Consider the following 20,224-nt stretch of genomic DNA (forward strand, 5'->3'; position numbering starts at 1 on the left):
TCGGAGAAGGACCACGCCCACTTTAAAATTAAAATTTTTTTTAAAGTAAAATTTTAACAAAAAATTTAATATCTTTACAGTATATAAGTAAATTATGTCAACATTCAACTCCAGTAATGATATGGTGCAACAAAATACAAAAATAAAAGAAAATTTCAAAATGGGCGTGGCTCCGCCCTTTTTCATTCAATTTGTCTACGATACTTTTAACGCCATAAGTCGAACAAAAATTAACCAATACTCTTGAAATTTGGTAGGGGTATAGATTTTATTACGCTAACTGTTTTCTGTGAAAATGGGCGAAATCGGTTAATGCCATGCCCAGTTTTTATACACAGTCGTCCGTCTGTCCTTCCGCATGGCCGTTAACACGATAACATGAGCATAAATCGACATATCTTTAATGAACTTAGTTCACGTGCTTACTTGAACTCACTTTATCTTGGTATGAAAAATGAACGAAATCCGACTATGACCACGCCCACTTTTTCGATATCGAAAATTACGAAAAATGAAAAAATGCCATAATTCTATACCAAATACGAAAAAAGGGATGAAACATGGTAAAGTAATTGGATTGTTTTATTGACGCGAAATATAACTTTAGAAAAAACTTTATAAAATGGTTGTGACACCTACCATATTATGTAGAAGAAAATGAAAAAGTTCTGCAGGGCGAAATAAAAAAACCCTTAAAATCTTGGCAGGTATTACATATATAAATAAATTAGCAGTATCCAACAGATGATGTTGTGGGTTACCCTGGTCCACATTTTGGTCGATATCTGGAAAACGCCTTCACATATACAACTAATTAATACCTTTAATTTGATACCCATATCGTACAAACTCATTCTAGAGTCACCCCTGGTCCTCCTTTATGGCGATATCTCGAAAAGGCGTCCGCCTATAGAGCTAAGCCCCACGCCCTTTTAAAATACTCATTAACACCTTTCATTTGATACCCATATCGTACAAACATATTCTAAAGTCACCCCTGGCCCACCTTTATGGCGATATCTCGAAACGGCGTCCACCTATGGAACTAAGAATTACTCCCTTTTAAAATACTCATTAACACCTTTCTTTTGATACCCATATTGTACAAACAAATTCTAGGGTCACCCCTGCTCCACCTTTATGGCGATATCTTGAAACGGCGTCCACCTATGGAACTAAGGATTACTCCCTTTTAAAATACTAATTAACACCTTTAATTTGATACCCGTATCGTACAAACACATTCTAGAGTCACCCCTGGTCCACCTTTATGGCGATATTTCGAAACGGGGTCCACCTATAGAACTAAGGCCCACTCCCTTTTAAAATACTCATTAACGCCTTTCGTTTGATGCCCATATTGTACAAACAAATTCTAGGGTCACCCCTGGTCCACCTATGTGGCGATATCTCGAAACGGCGTCCACCTATGGAACTAAGGATTACTCCCTTTTAAAATACTCATTAACACCTTTCTTTTGATACCCATATTGTACAAATAAATTCTAGGGTCACCCCTGGTCCACCTTTATGGCGATATCTCGAAACGGCGTCCACCTATGGAACTAAGTATTACTCCCCTTTAAAATACTCATTAACACCTTTCATTTGATACTCATATCGTACAAACGCATTCTAAAGTCACCCCTGGTCCACCTTTATGGCGATATCTCTAAAAGGCGACCACCTATACAACAACCACCACTCCCTTTTAAAACCCTCATTAATACTTTTAATTTGATACCCATATCGTACAAACACATTCTAGAGTCACCCCTGGGCCACCTTTATGGCTATATCCCTAAATGGCGTCCACCTATAGAACTATGGCCCACTCCCTCATAAAAACATACAAACAAATTCCAGGGTTTCCCTCGGTTCATTTTCCTACATGGCTATTTTCCCTTATGTTGTAACCATAGCTCTCAACTGAGTATGTAATGTTCGGTTACCCCAAACTTAACCTTCCTTACTTGTTTTTATATAAATATGTCTAGATATATCCCGATTCCTTTATGCTATTACCGTCATCCCATTAAAGGTACAAAAATATCTTAAATTCTTTCAGCCCCTATAGCGAAGTCAGATCCTCGACCCCTATGCGAAACTCCTTCTCTAATTGGGACTAAAACTGATTTGTTATATCTTTAGCCGTGTTAATATCGTTTGAGCGGGCAATGAAATCTCTCATTAGTAGTTTAAGGACCACCCTAAAGTACCTTTAATATATCAATTGTCCTCTCTATCTTTATAAATGTACATTTGTACCCACACAAACTTCTGTTAATTAGTCACAGTCACATGCATATGTCGATTTCGAATATTCAAATCTATACCCATATATACACGTATACATACATATGTGTGTATGCATGTATGATAAATTATTTAACAATAAATATGCAAATGCAGCAGGTGGCATGGAGGCGTATACGCAACATTTGCTTTGTTTTTGCACATACATACGTCCAAAATTGTTTTGTAGCATTTACGCTTTAATAGCAATGCGATTTGTTTTATAGATATATAAAATAAAAACATTTGATAACATATTATTTGAATAACTGAAAAGTGTTTAATTGCACGCAATTAAATTTCATTTATCCACACGTTTTAATTGAAAACTTTACACGTTGCGTTGATAAATAAAAACTCTATTATAAATATGTACATATTGATGCATTTGAATATGTGTGCAATTAAACAATTTATTGTTGTAAATATAATATCAGGTAATTCTCAATGGAGGAAAAATTTTCTCATATAACTATAATTGGATGAGATATAAATGTATTCAGGTGGCTTCTCTTTAAACATGTAAATGAACTTCTTTAAAATGTGTGCAGTACCACGCCCATTTTTTTTAAATTTCTCTTTCTCGCTCTTCAGTTAACCCACGTATCTAGTTTCATCATATATACATATGGATTGTAACATCATAGTTCAAAATTTCGACACCAATTTTTTTAAAAGTGGGCGTGGTTGTCAACCGATTTTGTTAATTTCAATAAGTGTATATGTAATAGCAAGGACAACGTCCATGCCAAATTTCAACGTGATATTTTCTAGTTATTTTGATTTGCAGCTTGCTAAACTTTTAAATTTTCTTCTTCCTAATGTGGGCGATGCCACACCCATTTTCCTAAATTTTACCAAATTTCTATATTTGTCAGAAAGTCAATACACACATTAATTTCCATCACATTATAGGTCTTGGGTAATGTGTTTTCACATTTTTCCAATATCTGAAAATTTTGATGCCGATATTTATTAAAGTGGGCGTGGTGGCCAATTGACTCCATTTATTTTCACACATTGTATATGGGGTATTCCATCCCATTTCGACCAATTTTGAACCCGACCCCTTTAGAATTGGCTGAAAGTTTTTCTTCTTTTTCTAGCTCACGAAAGACGTTTTTCAGAAGTTTTTCAAATTTTTTCATCCAACTCCAAAAAAGTTATGAATTTAAAAAAAAAAACACTGTTTTTGTTTTCAAAACGCTATAACTTTTTCAAAAATTAACCGTTTGGGATCTTTTTTTTTTTAAATTTGTTTTTAAATGTTCTTTTCGGAAAAAAATCAAAAAAATTTTTAAAGTTTTTTTTTCGTAATTTTTCAGTTTTTCGTGATTTTTCGAATTCGCCCTTTTTTTTTTTGTTTCTCATAAAAAACTTCAATCAATTCTGCAATCATCCTCCTTCAAAATATTTAAAACTTATTTTGAGTTTTCCAGGTGTTTTTTTCAAAATGCTATAATTTTTCAAAAATTGACCGTTTGGGATCATTTTTTTTTTTAATATGTTTTTAAATGTACTTTTCGGAAAAAATACAAAAAAAATTTTTAAGTTTTTTTTTTTTCAATTAAATAAAAAAAAAAAAAAAATAAAAAATTCTCGGCCCACTCCGGTATTAATGGGGGTTTATTGCAGAATTGATTGAAGTTTTTTATGAGAAAAAAAGGGCGAAATTCGAAAAATCTCGAAAAACTGAAAAATTGCAAAAAAAAACTTAAAATTTTTTTTGAATTTTTACCGAAAATTACATTTAAAAACAAATTTAAAAAAAAAGATCCCAAACGGTCAATTTTTGAAAAAGTTATAGCATTTTGAAAACAAAAACGGTGTTTTTTTTTTTAAATTCATAACTTTTTTTGAGTTGGATGAAAAAATTTTAAAAACTTCTGAAAAACGTCTTTCGTAAGCTAGAAAAAGAAGAAAAACTTTCAGCCAATTCTAAAGGGGTCGGGTTCAAAATTGGTCGAAATTGGATGGAATACCCCATATATGTATAACAGTAAGTACCACTTCCATACTAAATTTCACCTTGATTTCTTTTATGGCTTTTGATTTGCGGTTTCCAAAACTTTAAAATTTTCTTCTTCCAAATGTGCGCGATGCTATGCCCCTTTTCCAAATTTTATAAAATTTTATATTTGGTTATCAATTAAATTTCATCAGTTTATCGGTCTTTGTTAATGCTATTTCGGATTTTTGTTTTATTTTTTTGAAATTTTGAAGTCGATTATTCTCTAAAGTGGGCGCGGCCGTTAGCCGCTCGCGTTCGTTTTCATAAAGCGTATGCATAGTGGCAACTTCCGTCCAGAATTTCAACACGATTATTTCAAGGGCTTTTGAGTTATGTCTTGAAAAACATTCAAAGTTTCTTCTTTTAAATGTGAGCTGTGCCCCGTACATTTTCCATTAATTTTTTAAAATTTTTGTTTCTCGTTATAAAGTGAATTCACATACCAAGTTTCTTTACTTTATCGGTCTTTTGTAAAGAAATGTCACATTCCTTCGATTTTTCAAAATTTTAGATGTTGAGAAAGGAGGCGTGTTGTCGTTCGATTTCATAGATTTTCAATGCCAATCTATGCCAGGTATAGATAAAAATTGACACGTAGTAGTGAAGAGTCCCATGAGTAGATTATAGATTTAGATTTTGATGAGAAAGAGCTACAGACAGCATTTACACTCTCATCATGGAACGAACAATGGCACAGTCGGTGATAAAGACAAAACCCGAATAAGCAGTGAACTTTTTTTAGAGGTACGTGTTTTAGGTTCTTGTGGCATACAACCTGCTCTGCTGAAAACTGTCCGTTAGGGCGCTAAAAGAATGGCTCAAAATATTATTTGAAGGGAACATCTATAATGAATAATATAACGGACATGAGCTCGCCCAAGAGTTGAAGAGGTAACTTTTTCAGGTAAAAATAATTTTGTGCCTTCACAGAAGAGCTTCGTAGGCTTCTTTTTGGTAAAAACCGATATCGACAATTCTTGCTTTACAATCGGGTTAATATCGAAAGCGAATTATTATCGTCGGGTTATCGTCTTCTTTTCGCCTAATCATTGGCTTCTTACTTATTTCTTATTGGCTTGTTATCGACGGGATACAAACGTGTCACGGCCGCTGTGGTGTGGGTCTAGTGTGCTCCAACTACCACACCGAAGATCTCGGGTTCACGTCCCGGGCAAAACAATAACAAAATTTAAGAAAGAAGTTTTCAATTAGAAGAAAGATTTTCTAAGCGGTTCGCTCTTCGGCAGCACACTTTGGCAAGCACTACAAGCATTTTTTTGCCACGAAAAGCTTCTCAGTGCCGTTCGGAGGCGGCATAAAACATATAGGCACCGTCCCGCTACTTTATAGGAAAAATTAACGGAGCACGACGAAAATTGGAAGCGAAGATCGGTCTAAAACCCGTACAGCAATAAACGAAGTAATCGATAATAAATCGATAACGCACCGATAGCAAATTTATAATACTACCAGAAGGCATCGATAACTTTTCGATAAACTACGCATAACAAGTGAATATTTTTCGAACAAATTCGAGAACACACTCATAACAAATGGAGTGCACTTTGAAAACAAATCGATAACTTTTTAAAATATACCGATAACTTTGCCATAAATAATCCATTAATTTTCCTCACTAAATCGAAAAAAAAAAACGCTTTGCACGATTTATCTCCGACGTGATTTAGGCCGAGCTTCTCTTCCAACTTGCGTCGTGCACCTTTTAATTTTTCCTACAAATTGGCGGGACGGAACCAACATGCTTTTTATCGACTTCGAACGGCATCTGCAATATAAATGAATTTCTACTGAGAGGCTTTTAGCGGCATAAATATACTCGTTGTATTTGCCAATTCACTGCCGAGGAGCGACCTCGTTTAATTGAATTTTTTTTTGCAAATATTCGATTTGCTTTGCCCGGGACTTTAGCACAGGAAGTTCACTGTACTGGGCGGGGCATGATGCCACCACACTACAGCTCCGCCAATTAATCGATAACTTTGCGACAGTAAAACGGTAACTTTTCGATAACATATCGATGGTTTTTGATAACAAATATATAAGTTTTCGATAAAAAATTGGTAACACTCTGGATGTGAATCGATAATTTTTGGGTAATAAATCAATATATCAATTCTTCATATATGTATGTCAATAACTTATCGAAAAAAATGTATATCTTTTTGTTAGCAAACCGAAAACACGATATCGGTATCCTTTGTTATCGATAAATTTACACAAAATCGATAACAAGTTGATAAAATATTTAAACCTCGTCGATATATTACCTGCAGCAAACCAACTCTACGATAAGAAATAGATCACATTCCCAAAACCCTGTCGGTAATAAACCGATACAACATCGAGCAAATTTCACCTTATACATTGAATTCATTTTCTCTACATAGTTCAATATAGATATTAAAACGAAAAAAACTCTAAAGTAGGATTAACAAAATAACAAAAACGATTTATTTAGGAAGTTCGCTGCCATTTTATTAAGCAAATTATTATATGAATTTCGAAATGGAATAATACTGAGTTTGTTTTTCTTTAAATATCAGAGCAGTTTCCAGATCGAAAATCCTCATGCCTTTGTAATATTTATAACTACACTTCAAGGCAAGTAGTATCAAATATGGAAACTGTTTTCAAAATGGAAGTGGCCCTGCTGCAGCAGTTTCGAGGCCCCTCCGTGTGTATGTCTGCAACGAAGAAGCTTAAAACAAAAACTCACCCGCTTAAACAGAAAATATGCGGAGAAGGAATTAGGAGCTAAAATTTTCATTATTTTAACACTACATAATGGAGCAGATGTTCGATTTGGAACTCCTGTCGTCTAGTTCGTTTTGGGCATCAAATAGAGCTGATCGTTTCGTTTTCTTTTATATTTTCAATTTTTCTATCTTCTACTCAAACCTTCTTCCTCTCCCTCAGCCTTCCTCTATTCCTCCTTATATCTATTCTTGCTTTCTCTCCTTCCCGTATTTTCCTCGCTCTTTCTTCGTTTTCGTCTCCTTGTTCTACTTACACTTCTGTCTTATCCCTAAACCTCCCTCCATTTTCTTTTCCTCTTCAATTCCTAATCTGCTCTCTTACTTTCCTTTTTCAAAGGCTGCCTGAACAAAATAATGGACACAAAATTGCACCAAAAATAAGATTTCTCGGAATAGGTAGGCCCTTTCTCCTTATGCCGGAAAGAAAGTTTTCCAAGTATAAAGCTTGTCGAAAAGGAGCTCCTGTACTAAATTTCAAGCAAATCTAACCATAAATAAGATTTGTCAAAAAGGACAGTCAATGGTCTACTTCCCAGAAAAAAAAATTTCTCAAATATCAAGTTCGACATAGATGTACCCGTGTAGCAAATTTTGAGTAAACCACAACGTGATTACGAATTGTTACAATAGGTCGAGACATCATCCACTTTCCGGAAAGAAAAGTTTGTACTAAATTTTCAACAAGTCCCACAATAACAATGATTTATTCAATAGGTCAGGGCCTGGCCCTCTTTCTGGAAAACCCCCCCTTACAAAAGAGGATAAATATAATAAGAGGCGTCACTCGTTACTTTGTAGTCATTTGCATAATGTTTTCTTTATGGTAGTCGTAGGTTTTTTTTTGGCGAGATGTGCATAAATGTCTTCTATACATTTTCGTGGGGTATTTATGTTTATTTTTCCAACTCTATTGAATTAATTAATTAATTCTCTTTCCAAAAATCACATTTGCATAAGGTGCTTACACGGCATGGATAAATGCGAGACAATTAAAAATGCCCTTCTTAGAAAACATTAGGCATCAATTTTTTTTAATTTCCAGCGAGTTACTCGCCGCTCGCTGCAGACTGGTGGCTCTTATTATATTTATCCTCTTTGCCTTTACCATATTTCAAGTAAATCGCACCGTACACTATTTAATTCAGGTCGGCCCCTGGTCCACTTTCGGGAAAAAAAGTTCTTCAAATATTATCTGTGTCAAAGAGGTACCCTTGTACCGAATTTCAAGCGAATCGCAACATCTATCTATCTATATATATAAAATTCAAGGTATGTATGTATGTATGTAGGTAGGTATAGATCGGGCTGCGTCCTAAACGGACCAACCGATCTCAAGCAAATTTGTACAACCCGCTTGAAACTTTCCAGGGATGGTCATAGGCTAAAAATAATTTCGATATATAAAAGGGGCGTGGCACCTGGCATACAAAGGGAATCTTTGATACTGCATACCTCTGAAGGTATTCATGCTAGAACATTGAAATTCAGTAAGGAGTTATATGAGGTCAATCCCTAACACCACCAAGAAAATGTGGGGTGAGGGAGAAGGGGGCATGGCACCTCCCATACAAATGGAATATATCATACCTTATATCTCTGGATGTAGTAATTGTAGGATAGTGAAAATTGGTAAGGAACTATATGACGTTAAGTCCTAACACCTCCAGTAAAATGTGGAATTGAGGAAAAGCAGGCGTGGAACCTTCCCTACAAATGGGATTTTTGAGAACTTTGGCTGCCGTACAAACTTAGGTTATTTTAACAGCTAAAGTTTAACTACAGACTTGAGTTTGGCTGTTATTCCGTTTGGACGTTTAGTAATCTGCCGCCGTTAAAATTGTTTGTTAATTTCAGTCTCTCTACATCTTCTATCTATCTATATATATAAAATTCAAATTATGTATGTATGTATGTATGTATGTATGAATGTATATAGGTACCAGGCATGCTTAACCAACGAAACGATATCATTTCGTTACGATTATTAACGTTAAGAACGTCAAATTAACGTTAACGTTATGAAATGACTTCGTTTCGTTTATTAACGTTGATTATCGTAACGCAATGATATCGTTTCGTTGGTTAAGCATGCCTGATAGGTACAGATCGGGTTGCGTCCTAAACGGATCGACCGATCACAACCAAATTTGCACAACCCACTTGAAACCTTCCAGGGACGGTCATAGGCTAAAAATAATTTCGATATATAAAAGGGGCGTGGCACCTGACATACAAAGGGAATCTTTGATACTGCATACCTCTGAAGGTATTCATGCTAGAACATTGAAATTCAGTAAGGAGTTATATGAGGTCAATCCCTAACACCACCAAGAAAATGTGGGGTGAGGGAGAAGGGGGCATGGCACCTCCCATACAAATGGAATATATCATAACTTATATCTCTGGATGTAGTAATGGTAGCATAGTAATAACAATTGGTAAGGAGCTATATGACGTTAAGTCCTATCACCTCCAGTAAAATGTGGAATTATGGAAAAGCAGGCGCGGCAACTTCCCCAAAAATGGGATTTTTGAGAACTATGTCTGCCCTATAAGCTTAGGTTATTTTAACAGCTAAAGTTAAACTACAGACTTGAGTTTGGCTGTTATTCCGTTTGGAATGCGCCGTTAACATTTTTTTGTTAATTGAATGTCAGTCTGTCTACATCTTCTATATCTATATAAAATGCAAACAAACGATACTGCCTATCAATCCATTGACACAGTCGTGGAAGAGTCGCAAGCTGTGCATTGTCCGGTTGAGTTTCTTAACTCCTTGGAGCCACCAGGAATTCCTCCTCATCGATTGATCCTTAAAAAGGTCCATAATATTATGCTTCGTAATTTGGATCCTCCGCGCTTATGTAATGCGACAAGGCTTATCATCACAAAATTTCCAATGTCATTGAAGCAATAATTTGATCGGGATATTTCGAAAACAACATAGTTTTCACATCAAGGATTCAATTAATACATACAGAGATGCCTTTAAATTTCAAACGCCTCATATTTCCTATTAGGCTGGCTTTCGCAATGTGTATCAATGAACCTTAAGGGAGTAGTAGGAGTCGGAGTCAAAAAAAGGAAATTTTCTCAACTAAAGAGCTATTCACGGATGTACCCCCGTTTAATTTAGAATAGGTCGACCTCTGGTCCACTTCCCGAAATAAAAAGTTTCTCAAATATTATCTTTGTCAAATAGGTACCCTTGATCCGAATTCTTTCAAATCTTAAAATTTTTAATTATAGCGAAAACTTACAAATTCGAATGAATTTCATTTAAATCTCGTTCAGCACACCAAAAAATACAATATTTCCAACCTCCTTTGTTGCATTCCAGTCAGTGTTGAAAGAACATCAAATATGTGGTTGGTGTTAAAATTTTTACAGGACGTGAATCCGTTTAATTTAAATGGGACTGAAATTAAGCAATAGGTATTTACCGCTGCATACTGTAAAAATAACAAATACTTACAGTTAAAAAACTCATACAAGAGCTTCAAACAGCCAGTAGACAGATGAGTCAGAATGTTGAAAGGTATGCAAGAAAGCCGAAACGTATTTAACCAAAATGAAACACACTTACGTCAAGTAATTAATGTAAGCACATATTTTAATTAGTCAAATAAAATATGCAGCAAATATAATACATATACATACATAGGTATGCATGTATTTGAATAAACATGACCACAACAAAGTAACAGCAACGTAATCAGTATGGACATCAGTGCCTGCAGTAGCTTACCCGTAACATGGCAACCGATTACAAGCCATTACAGTTAAACGATGTAATGTACAGAAACACACGCAAAAATACACACACACACAAAGACACACACACACACAAAGACACACACACACACACACAAACGCACTAACACATATTTATAATCAGCTTATTGCTGGCGCATTTCCATGTGATTTACATAACCAACATGCCGCAAGCGATTTGTACAACGAAAATTGTAGGTGTAAATGTTGGGCAGATTCATTAGATAGACACATACTACATATACATACATTAAGCTGGGTCGATTTATTAACCTATATCGCGCCATCGATTTTTCGATAGGTTTTGGGCTCAGGAAAAAAAGTTCCAGTAAACATACCCAAAAAATAATTTTCGAGCCAGCAAAATTTGAGTTTTTTGACCTTTTTTCTTTGATTTTTAAGGTTTTTTTCATGACCTACTTAAAAGATTTTCATTTGATTTTAAAATTTTTATGTATACCCTGTCCGACTCAGAATTGTCCGCTAAAAACTTTGCCGATAACAGTTTTTTGAAAAAAAAAAAAATATTTTTTGGGTTTTGAGGAGTGTTTTGGTGAAAAAATTTATTTTTTCGCCATTTTTTTTTTAAGGGTTTCTTCAGAAACGTGCAAAAGTGTTGACTTAAAATTATGCGATAAAAACGTTGGCATTAACAGTTAAAAAAAAAATTTTGTTTCGTTTTTGGGACTTGTTTTGGTCGAAATCGATTTTTTTCATTTTCAAGGCTCTAAATATTTTTTTATGTATATGTTTCCGTTAGGCCCACCAATAGGTATACCGAAACTATAGCATATACCTCCCATACAACCGATTGTTCAATAAGAGGGCTTTCGCCATTTCTGCCCCATTTCTGCTTGATTTTAACAGCTAGCAACATCAAATTTTACCACAAGCTTACGTATTGGGCATGGATGGTTGTCTGAAAAAATCGTCGGTTGTATGGGAGGTATATGTATATGTCCGATCCGGTCGATTCCAACAAACGTCAAATCCCCCATAAAAATATGCCTGCTTACCAAATTTCATCAATATATCTCAAAAATTGAGGGACTAGTTTGCGTTCAAACAAACGGACAGACGGACAGATGGACAGATGGATATGGCTAAATCAACTCCGCTCGTCCCCTGATCATTTTCGTATACTTATTGGTGGGTTTAACGGAAACATATACATAAAAATGATTTGGAGCCTTGAAAATGAAAAAATCGATTTCGACCAAAGCAAGTCCCAAAAACCAAAAAAAAATAATTTTTTTTTTTTAAACTGTTAATGCCAACGTTTTTACCACATAATTTTAAGTGGGATAGGAACTATGAGACAAATTCGTTTTCGTCGGCAACACTTTTGAACGTTTCTGAAGAAACCCTTAAAAAAAATGACAAAAAAATAAATTTTTTCACCAAAACACTCCTCAAAACCCAAAAAATATATTTCTTTTTTCAAAAAACTGTTACCGCCAAAGTCTTTAGCGGACAATTTTAAGTCGGGCAGGGCATACGTGAAAAGTTTAAAATCAAACGAAAATTTTTTAAGTATGTCATGAAAAAAACCTTAAAAATCAAATAAAATAAAAGTCAAAAAACTGAAATTTTGCAGGCTCGAAAATTATTATTTTTGCGTATGTTTAGTGGAACTTTTTTTTCCTGAGCCCAAAACCTATCTAAAAATCGATGGCGCGATATGGGTTAACTTTCGTCCATACAAATCAACCCAACTTAATATACATACATATCTACTATTGTTGTCCATGATGTTTTTGAAGCTGTAATTTTTGCCGGTATGCCAGTCAGACATTCATAAAAATTTAGGTGTAGTCAATCGGCTTGTTTGCTCATAGATCCATTGAAATTTCAACATCTCGCAATTAAGTGAAAAAACAATGATATTTTTTGCAGATTTATTAATTTTTCAAGAATTTTAATGATGCCAGTTAAAAACAATTAATGGTATAATCTTGCAGCATAAATAATGAGATCCTCAAATTTGGGTTGCAAATTTTAGATAAAGCTGAGAATTTGTATTAATTTTTACATGAATAAAAAATATATTCGCATAAACTTAATTTGTGCGCAAAGCTTCCTGTCGCAATGGGCTCTAGTTAATTTGCCTTCATTAAAGGCGGAAAATTTAATTTTTAAGGCTAGCTGAACCAAGAGTTTTGTATTCCCTGCCGATAAAAGGTACCTTAGTAAGCAAGTTATGAATTATAAATGAAATACGTATCAGTGATGTTTAAGCGAGTTTTGCTCACTTAAATATAACGTGATATTCTGTGAGCTTTCTCACTTTTCCACTTTTCGCCACCTAACCAGTTCGCTGACTTGTGCTCACAAAACCGTGGCGGTAAAGAAGACTGCATCCAGCACTACTAATTAACACTCACCGGTATTGACTTATAGTTTCACTAGGCATCCAACATCTTCATTATTTTATTAATACGGATTGCTCATTGATATATTGCATCAACCACTTACATCAAGTTCGCAGTTCATTGTATTTTCATAACCAATGGAAATATCAAACATCTAACCGTAAGTTATATCTTTCTACATAAAACCTCTTGTAGTAGTAATTATTATTATTATTATTATAATTATTATTTTTTTTTTTGTTCCGTGGAAGAAGGAAATGCTATGCACTAACCGGGTTGTTAAGCCTCGGTGCTACTCTCTGTAGCAGCGAGCCTATCCGAGTGTAGGACTCCCTTTCTTTTCCTTCATGGGCTACCCACTAAAACCTAACCTCCCACGGCCCGCGCATTTTCCGCACGACCGCGTTTAGCATAACTTCAGGTACGGAAGCGCGCTACGTGAGCTCTCTAGCTACTCACACGTTATTGGGCTAAGCAACCATCTTGCCGTTTAGCGAGGAGAATATTCCTTGCATATCTATCATTTTATGGATGACACTGACCGGGGATAGGTCGCCTAGTGTTACTTCCACTCTTCTTCGTTGCTGTGCGAAGTGATCGCATTCGAAAAAGGTGTGGCGTACGTCGTCTATGAGTCCACAGTATAAGCAATTCGGATTTTCAACCTTGCCCATCCTGTGGAGGTATTCCCCGAAGTAGCCGTGGCCACTTAAAAACTGTGTCAGGTAGAAGCCGGCCTCTCCATGTGGCCGTTCTAAACATGGCGCCAGCTCCGGGATCAGTTCCCTGGTCTACTTGTCTGCAGTAATGCAGCTCCATTGCTGTTGCCAGCGTCGGATAGAATCTTTTCGTGCCTGCCCAGCAGCAACATATCTGCATACTTCTCCTCGGAGGTGGTAAATTGATTTCCTCTCCTCAGCGAGAAGATGCATCGGTATGGTTCCCGCAATAACAAGAACTGCGTCTGCGGATACCGTGCGGTAAGCTGAGGCAATTCGTAGCGCCCCTCTTCGTTGGACAGAGGTAATAGCTGCTCGGTACCTTCGGAATTTCATTGCACCCGCCCAAATTTCTGCACCGTACAAGAGTATAGAATCCGAAGCGGAAGCAAGAAGCTTTCTTATACATGGCCTTGGCCCGCCTGTGTTTTCCATTAATCGAATTAAGTATCCTATGGTCTGTGCAGTTTTCTCGCAGGCTCCTTGAAAGTGTTCCGAGGAGGTTAGCTTGCTATCTAGCCTCATCCCAAGGTATTTCGTGGAGATGCGTGTTTGTACTTGTTGTTCTCCAACCATCATATTCATAATGGTGGGAATTCGTCTCTTCGTGAGGATTACGATCTCAGTTTTCGCTGTGGCGAACTGAAGTCCATGGTCACTCATCCATCTATTTACACTGCGAATTACTTGGTTTAACTAAAGCTGCGCCAGCTCGCAGTTCCGTGCTGTAATTACGGCAGCCACGTACTTTGCGAAAGCAACAAGAAAATCACTTTCTGGCATGTGCAAATGAAGTTGGCTGTCAGGCGTAGCATTCCAGAGGTCGGGACCTAACACCGATCCCTGCGCTGCTCCGTCTGTTATCAATACATTTCCCTGACCTTGATTTGTTTCGTTCGTGAGCCAGCGATCTTTTAGGTAGTCCCTTAATGTAGCTAGTAGATAAGGAGTTACTTTGAAAGAGTGTTTCAGCGCATCGATCATGTCGTCCCGCCTAATGGAATTGAAGGCATTTTTCAAGTCCAGCGTGACCAGTAAGACAACCGGCCTAGCTTGGTGGCACGCGGTTTCGGCTTTCCTTACAGCATTTATAACCTCGGCTATGGCATCTATTATGGAGTGACCTTTCCGGAACCCATGCTGCCGATGGGACAGACCATCTCCATCGTCAAGGCTGCCATCAGCCGGTGTTTAAGGAGGCTGTCCATTATTTTCCCGGCCGTGTCGAGCATGCATAATGGTCGAAAAGACGACGGGGAGTTCGGATCTCGCTTGTCTTTCGGGATTAGCACGAGGTGCGCTGTTTTCCACATTCCAAAGGATCACGATCAACTTCTTTGCAAAGCTTTTTCCATCTATCAAGTTTGCTTTGCTTTATGGTGGCACAGAGAACCGTTTTTGCTTTTTTGTATGCCTCCGCATGCTCTAGCGCGTCGTTATTATTATTATTATTATTATTATTAATATTAATATTATTGTTATTATTATTATTATTATTACTAGGTCTGGAAGTACTGCGAGCTTTATGCAGATCTATTGTAGAAAACCTTTCAGCCTAATTTAGTATGTGGAGGCTTTTGATGTATCTATGTACCTTTTGAGGCTTTTTACTCCATATCACATAGGGATTAAGAGTCACACCACCTAGATGGGAGAGTCTCTGTGGCAAATTTGAGTGTTGGATATATTTAACTTACTTAAATGATATCGTAGACCACAGTGTCCCTTATAGTACCCAGTGAGAGTTCTTATGTCCTACCTGCTTAGATTAACGAGTTTGGCTGATAATTTCGTTGCCGGAAGTATAAACAGTTTGGCCTGTCTTTGCCCTTTGCAGTCAATCCAGTGACGTCTGAATTGTTTAGTTGCCCAGTTACTTATTTTTTTCTGGCGTGTGCTTTTGTAAGTCCACAAAAGGGCTCTGGACCTTAGAATACTGCTGAAGCAGTCTGCTTTGATAATCTGCATGTTCATTACCTTCATGTCCCTGATGTCCGGGAAGCCATCCTAACAAAACTTTGTTTTTGGCTCCCAGGTCATTAAGGTTTTCAGTGCAGTCATCCACTAGCTTAGGTGTAACTGTGTATGATTGCAAGGCACGCAGGGCCGTCTGGCTGTTCGACGTAATGTAGATGCTCTTCGATGTTGGGCCTCTCCGCAGACATTCTCTACCACAGACCTCTATTGCATGGATTTATGCCTGAAATATGGTGGGGTAGCATCCCATTGGTATCGATTTATCGATTTCTTGAAGTTCGGCCCATAGATGCCAGCTCCCGTTCTTCCGTCATCGAATTTCGATCCATCCGTTAACAAGACCTCTGAGTCAGGGTCGTTATAGGGATTCTCTGTTTCCCATTGGGTCGTAGTAGTAGTAATCATCCTATGAAATTTCAATTTTCTAGCAATTAAAATGAGGAATAAATTACTAAAACCACATGTTTCCAAATATTGGTTGTATGGAGGATATATGCTTTAGTGTTGCGATCCGGTCGGTTCCGATAAAAGATCAATCGAACACCTAAATATACCAGCTCACCAAATTTCATCAAGATAAGGAACTAGTTTGCATTCAAACAGACAGACAGATGGACAGACGGACGGACGCACAGACCGAAAGACGGACATGACTAAATCAACTCAGCTCTTCGTTGTTCTCATTTCGGTAATTTATTGGGATTGATCAATTTCTTCTGCTTTAAGGACTTATAATTTCGAGATTCGAGACAAGCTTAGCTAATATACCATTTCATTTTCCTAAAAAAAAATAGTGAGAAATAAGCGTAAAATAAATTTTTTTTATTAATGAAGGCAACATTGGAAAACTTATGAAATAAAATAATGAGCTGCTCAATTTCGCAATTGCAAGGGCACGTCTTATACGTAATATTTTTGTGCTTTAATTTGGAGATATTACGGATTTTTTAGTCATACGCGGATGTGAATACTTGTCAAATCCTACTGATCTCAACTAAAACGAAAGGTTAAGTATATTTAAGAGATGATTTAGTATAGAGCCTACTGCATGTTCCTCGGATTTTGCCTTGTAGGTTAGGTACGATCTTTTACCCAACATTTTTTGCGGTTCTATTCTGTTTTTTACAACATCGCTAATAACGGCGATGGCTCTTCATCAGCTAGCTTCTCGGGAGCTGAGTATTGAACTCGGAATCTCCAACATTCACTCAACATCCACTTAGTCATATGAATTCCCCGCTGCCCGCTTTGCAATTGGTCTCTAAGCATTGCCTTTTTGTTGCTATTCCTTTATGCACCATTTAGGGACATACTAATTCTATATGCTTTTTAATGCTAATTGTGTGGGATACTTATAGGCGCGCTATCAAGAGCTTAGCACTATTGGCTTTTATAAGCAGTGCTTTCGCTGTTCACTATAATATCAATATTATTATCTGTATTTAAATAGCGAGAAATACTAAAATTGCTTTATACAACATAAATAACAAAAACAATTGTATAAAGCAATTTAAGGATGTCTCGCTTATTAAATTTAGATAAAAATGTTGACGTTAATGTGAAAATTCCTCGTTTATGAACGCGAATATTCGCAACATCTCTACCGTAAACAAAATACCCAATTTCATGATATTACGCGCATTTACTAAAACTTTTATAAAATACTTCATAATATTTTAGGACTAAGACATATAAAGTGCAATAAAGTGCAAATAGACAAATTTATAAACACACAGACATACCAAATGCTGGAAAGATTCCACAACATTTTGCACGAGTTTATAATAGTTTGAAAACATATGAAATAAATTACTTTGAACTTTTTCCCTGAAAAATTTTAGACTCGCGTAAGCACTATGCGCGAAAGAATGTGTAAACGTTTTTACAAATTTATCTACGCATTTGTCAAATGTTTATATGTACATGTAAAGGCAAACATAGAACCCTAGAATGTGTAACAAACTAACCAACTTAATTTCCAACATATCTGACAAAGCAACAAAGAGTGCGTGTGTGTGTAGGATCATACAGTTATGTATGCGTAACCAAATGCAAACAAATAATAAAATAAGCTCAGCTGAAGAAATTATTCTAGATTCATTCATTCAAATGAAAAAAAAAAAAAAAAACAAGTAAGGAAGGCTAAGTTCGGGTGTAACCGAACATTACATACTCAGCTGAGAGCTTTGGAGATAAAATAAGGGAAAATCACCATTTAGCAAAATGAACCTAGGGTAACCCTGGAATGTGTTTGTATGACATGTGTATCAAATGAAATGTGTTAATGATTATTTAAAACGTAGTGGGCCTTAGTTCTATAGGTGGACGCCTTTTCGATATATCGCAATAAGGGTGGACCAGGGGTGACTCTAGAATGTGTTTGTACGATATGGGTATCAAATTAAAAGTATTAATGAGGGTTTTAAAAAGGAGTAGACCTTAGTTGTATATGTGAAGGCGTTTTCGAGATATCGGCCAAAATGTGGACCAGGGTGATCCAGAACATCTTTTGTCGGATACCGCTAATTTATTTATATATGTCATACCACGAACAGTATTCCTGCCAATATTCAAAGGGCTTTTGATTTCGCCCTGCAGAACTTATATATTGCGTCAATAAACCAATCCAATTACCATGTTTCATCTCTTTTTTTCATATTTGGTAAAGAATTATGGCATTGTTTTCATTTTTCGTAATTTTCGATATCGGAAAAGTGGGCGTGGTCATAGTCGGATTTTGGCCATATGGTGGCTTCAACCGATTTCGCCCATTTTCACAGAAAACAATTATCGTCTTACTACTAAATTTCACAAGGATTGGTAAATTTTTGTTCGACGTATGGCATTAAAAGTATTCTAGACGGATTAAATGAAAAAGGGCGGAGTTACGCCCATTTTGAAATTTTCTTTTATTTTTGTATTTTGTTGCACTATATCATTACTGGAGTCGAATGTTGACATAATTTACTTTTATACTGTAAAGATATTAAATTTTTTGTTAAAATTTGACTTAAAAAAAATTTTGTTTAAAAGTGGGCGTGTTCCTCAGCCGATTTCGCTAGTTTTTATTTGGCACCCATATAGTAATAGGAGTAACGTGCCTACCAAACTTCATCTTGATATCTTCAACGACTGCCAAATTACAGCTTGCACAACTTTTAAATTACCTTCTTTTAAAAATGGGCGGTGCCACCCGAAAAAGTGGCCGTGGTTGTAGTCCGATTTCGTTCATTTTAAATAGTGATCTGAGATGAGCGCCCAGGAACCTACGTACCAAATTTCATCAAGATACCTCAAAATTTACTCAAGTTATCGTGTTTAAGGACAGACGGACGGACAGAGGGACATGGCTAAATGAATTTCTTTTTTCACCCAGGCCATTTTGATATATAGAAGTCTATATCTATCTCGATTAGTTTATTCCGTTACGGATTACCGTTATGCGAACAAAGTTAATATACTCTGTGAGCTCTGCTCAGCTGAGTATAAAAAACAGATCCCGTGAACTTCTAATTCAGAGCAATCCCATTTTGTCTTTGGAATTTGCATAGCTTTGCCCTTAAACATATGCTTTTATCATTCAACACAAAGATGTCACTGTAAAATTATATTCATGTGATAAAGATATGCATGTACGTGTGTTGTGGTATAAATATATTTATATGAATAAAAAAATGTCACACTCAAAATTGATTGTATGCTCTGGTCGACTTGCTTTATATCTTTCCTCTCACACCATACATAAATTAGACGCCTAAATACACTCTAAGAAATACTTACATACTTACGGATATATGTGTGTATGTTTGCATGGAAATTAGCATACAACCAGCCAAAATGACGACAGAATAGTTCTCTCTTTTCTATTCATCAGTTCTTGCTGTCATTGTAAGCCGTACAAAGTGGCAGTGCGTGATTGTTCAAATTTTTCGCTTTCGTCGTGTTTTGTGTTGCTTTTATATACCCCGTCGTTGGGTATCGTACTTTGCGCTCTTTACGGATCGTTCAAAAAGTCATTCTTAAAAAGTAAATTATTATAATCGCGGTTTGAGCTTGTGATTTTTCGACTTTGAATTGAGAGAGAGAGAATAAACTTCTCGCGTGTATAATTTTTTGGGCGATAATTTCTAGACAATCAAAAGAATTCGGCTTCTCGCATGATTCTCGTATCTTTGACATTCCATTTAATCGGTACGTTGACATTATTATGTAGAAGTGAATGACCGAACACAAGCGAGAACCTTTTGTTGAAATTTTATGATTTACATTTAATACTGCCCGGAACCTTTACGGACGAGT

The sequence above is a fragment of the Eurosta solidaginis genome, chromosome 1, assembly GCF_040869045.1.
Source record: "Eurosta solidaginis isolate ZX-2024a chromosome 1, ASM4086904v1, whole genome shotgun sequence".
In the NCBI taxonomy this organism is placed as follows: Eukaryota; Metazoa; Arthropoda; class Insecta; order Diptera; family Tephritidae; genus Eurosta; species Eurosta solidaginis.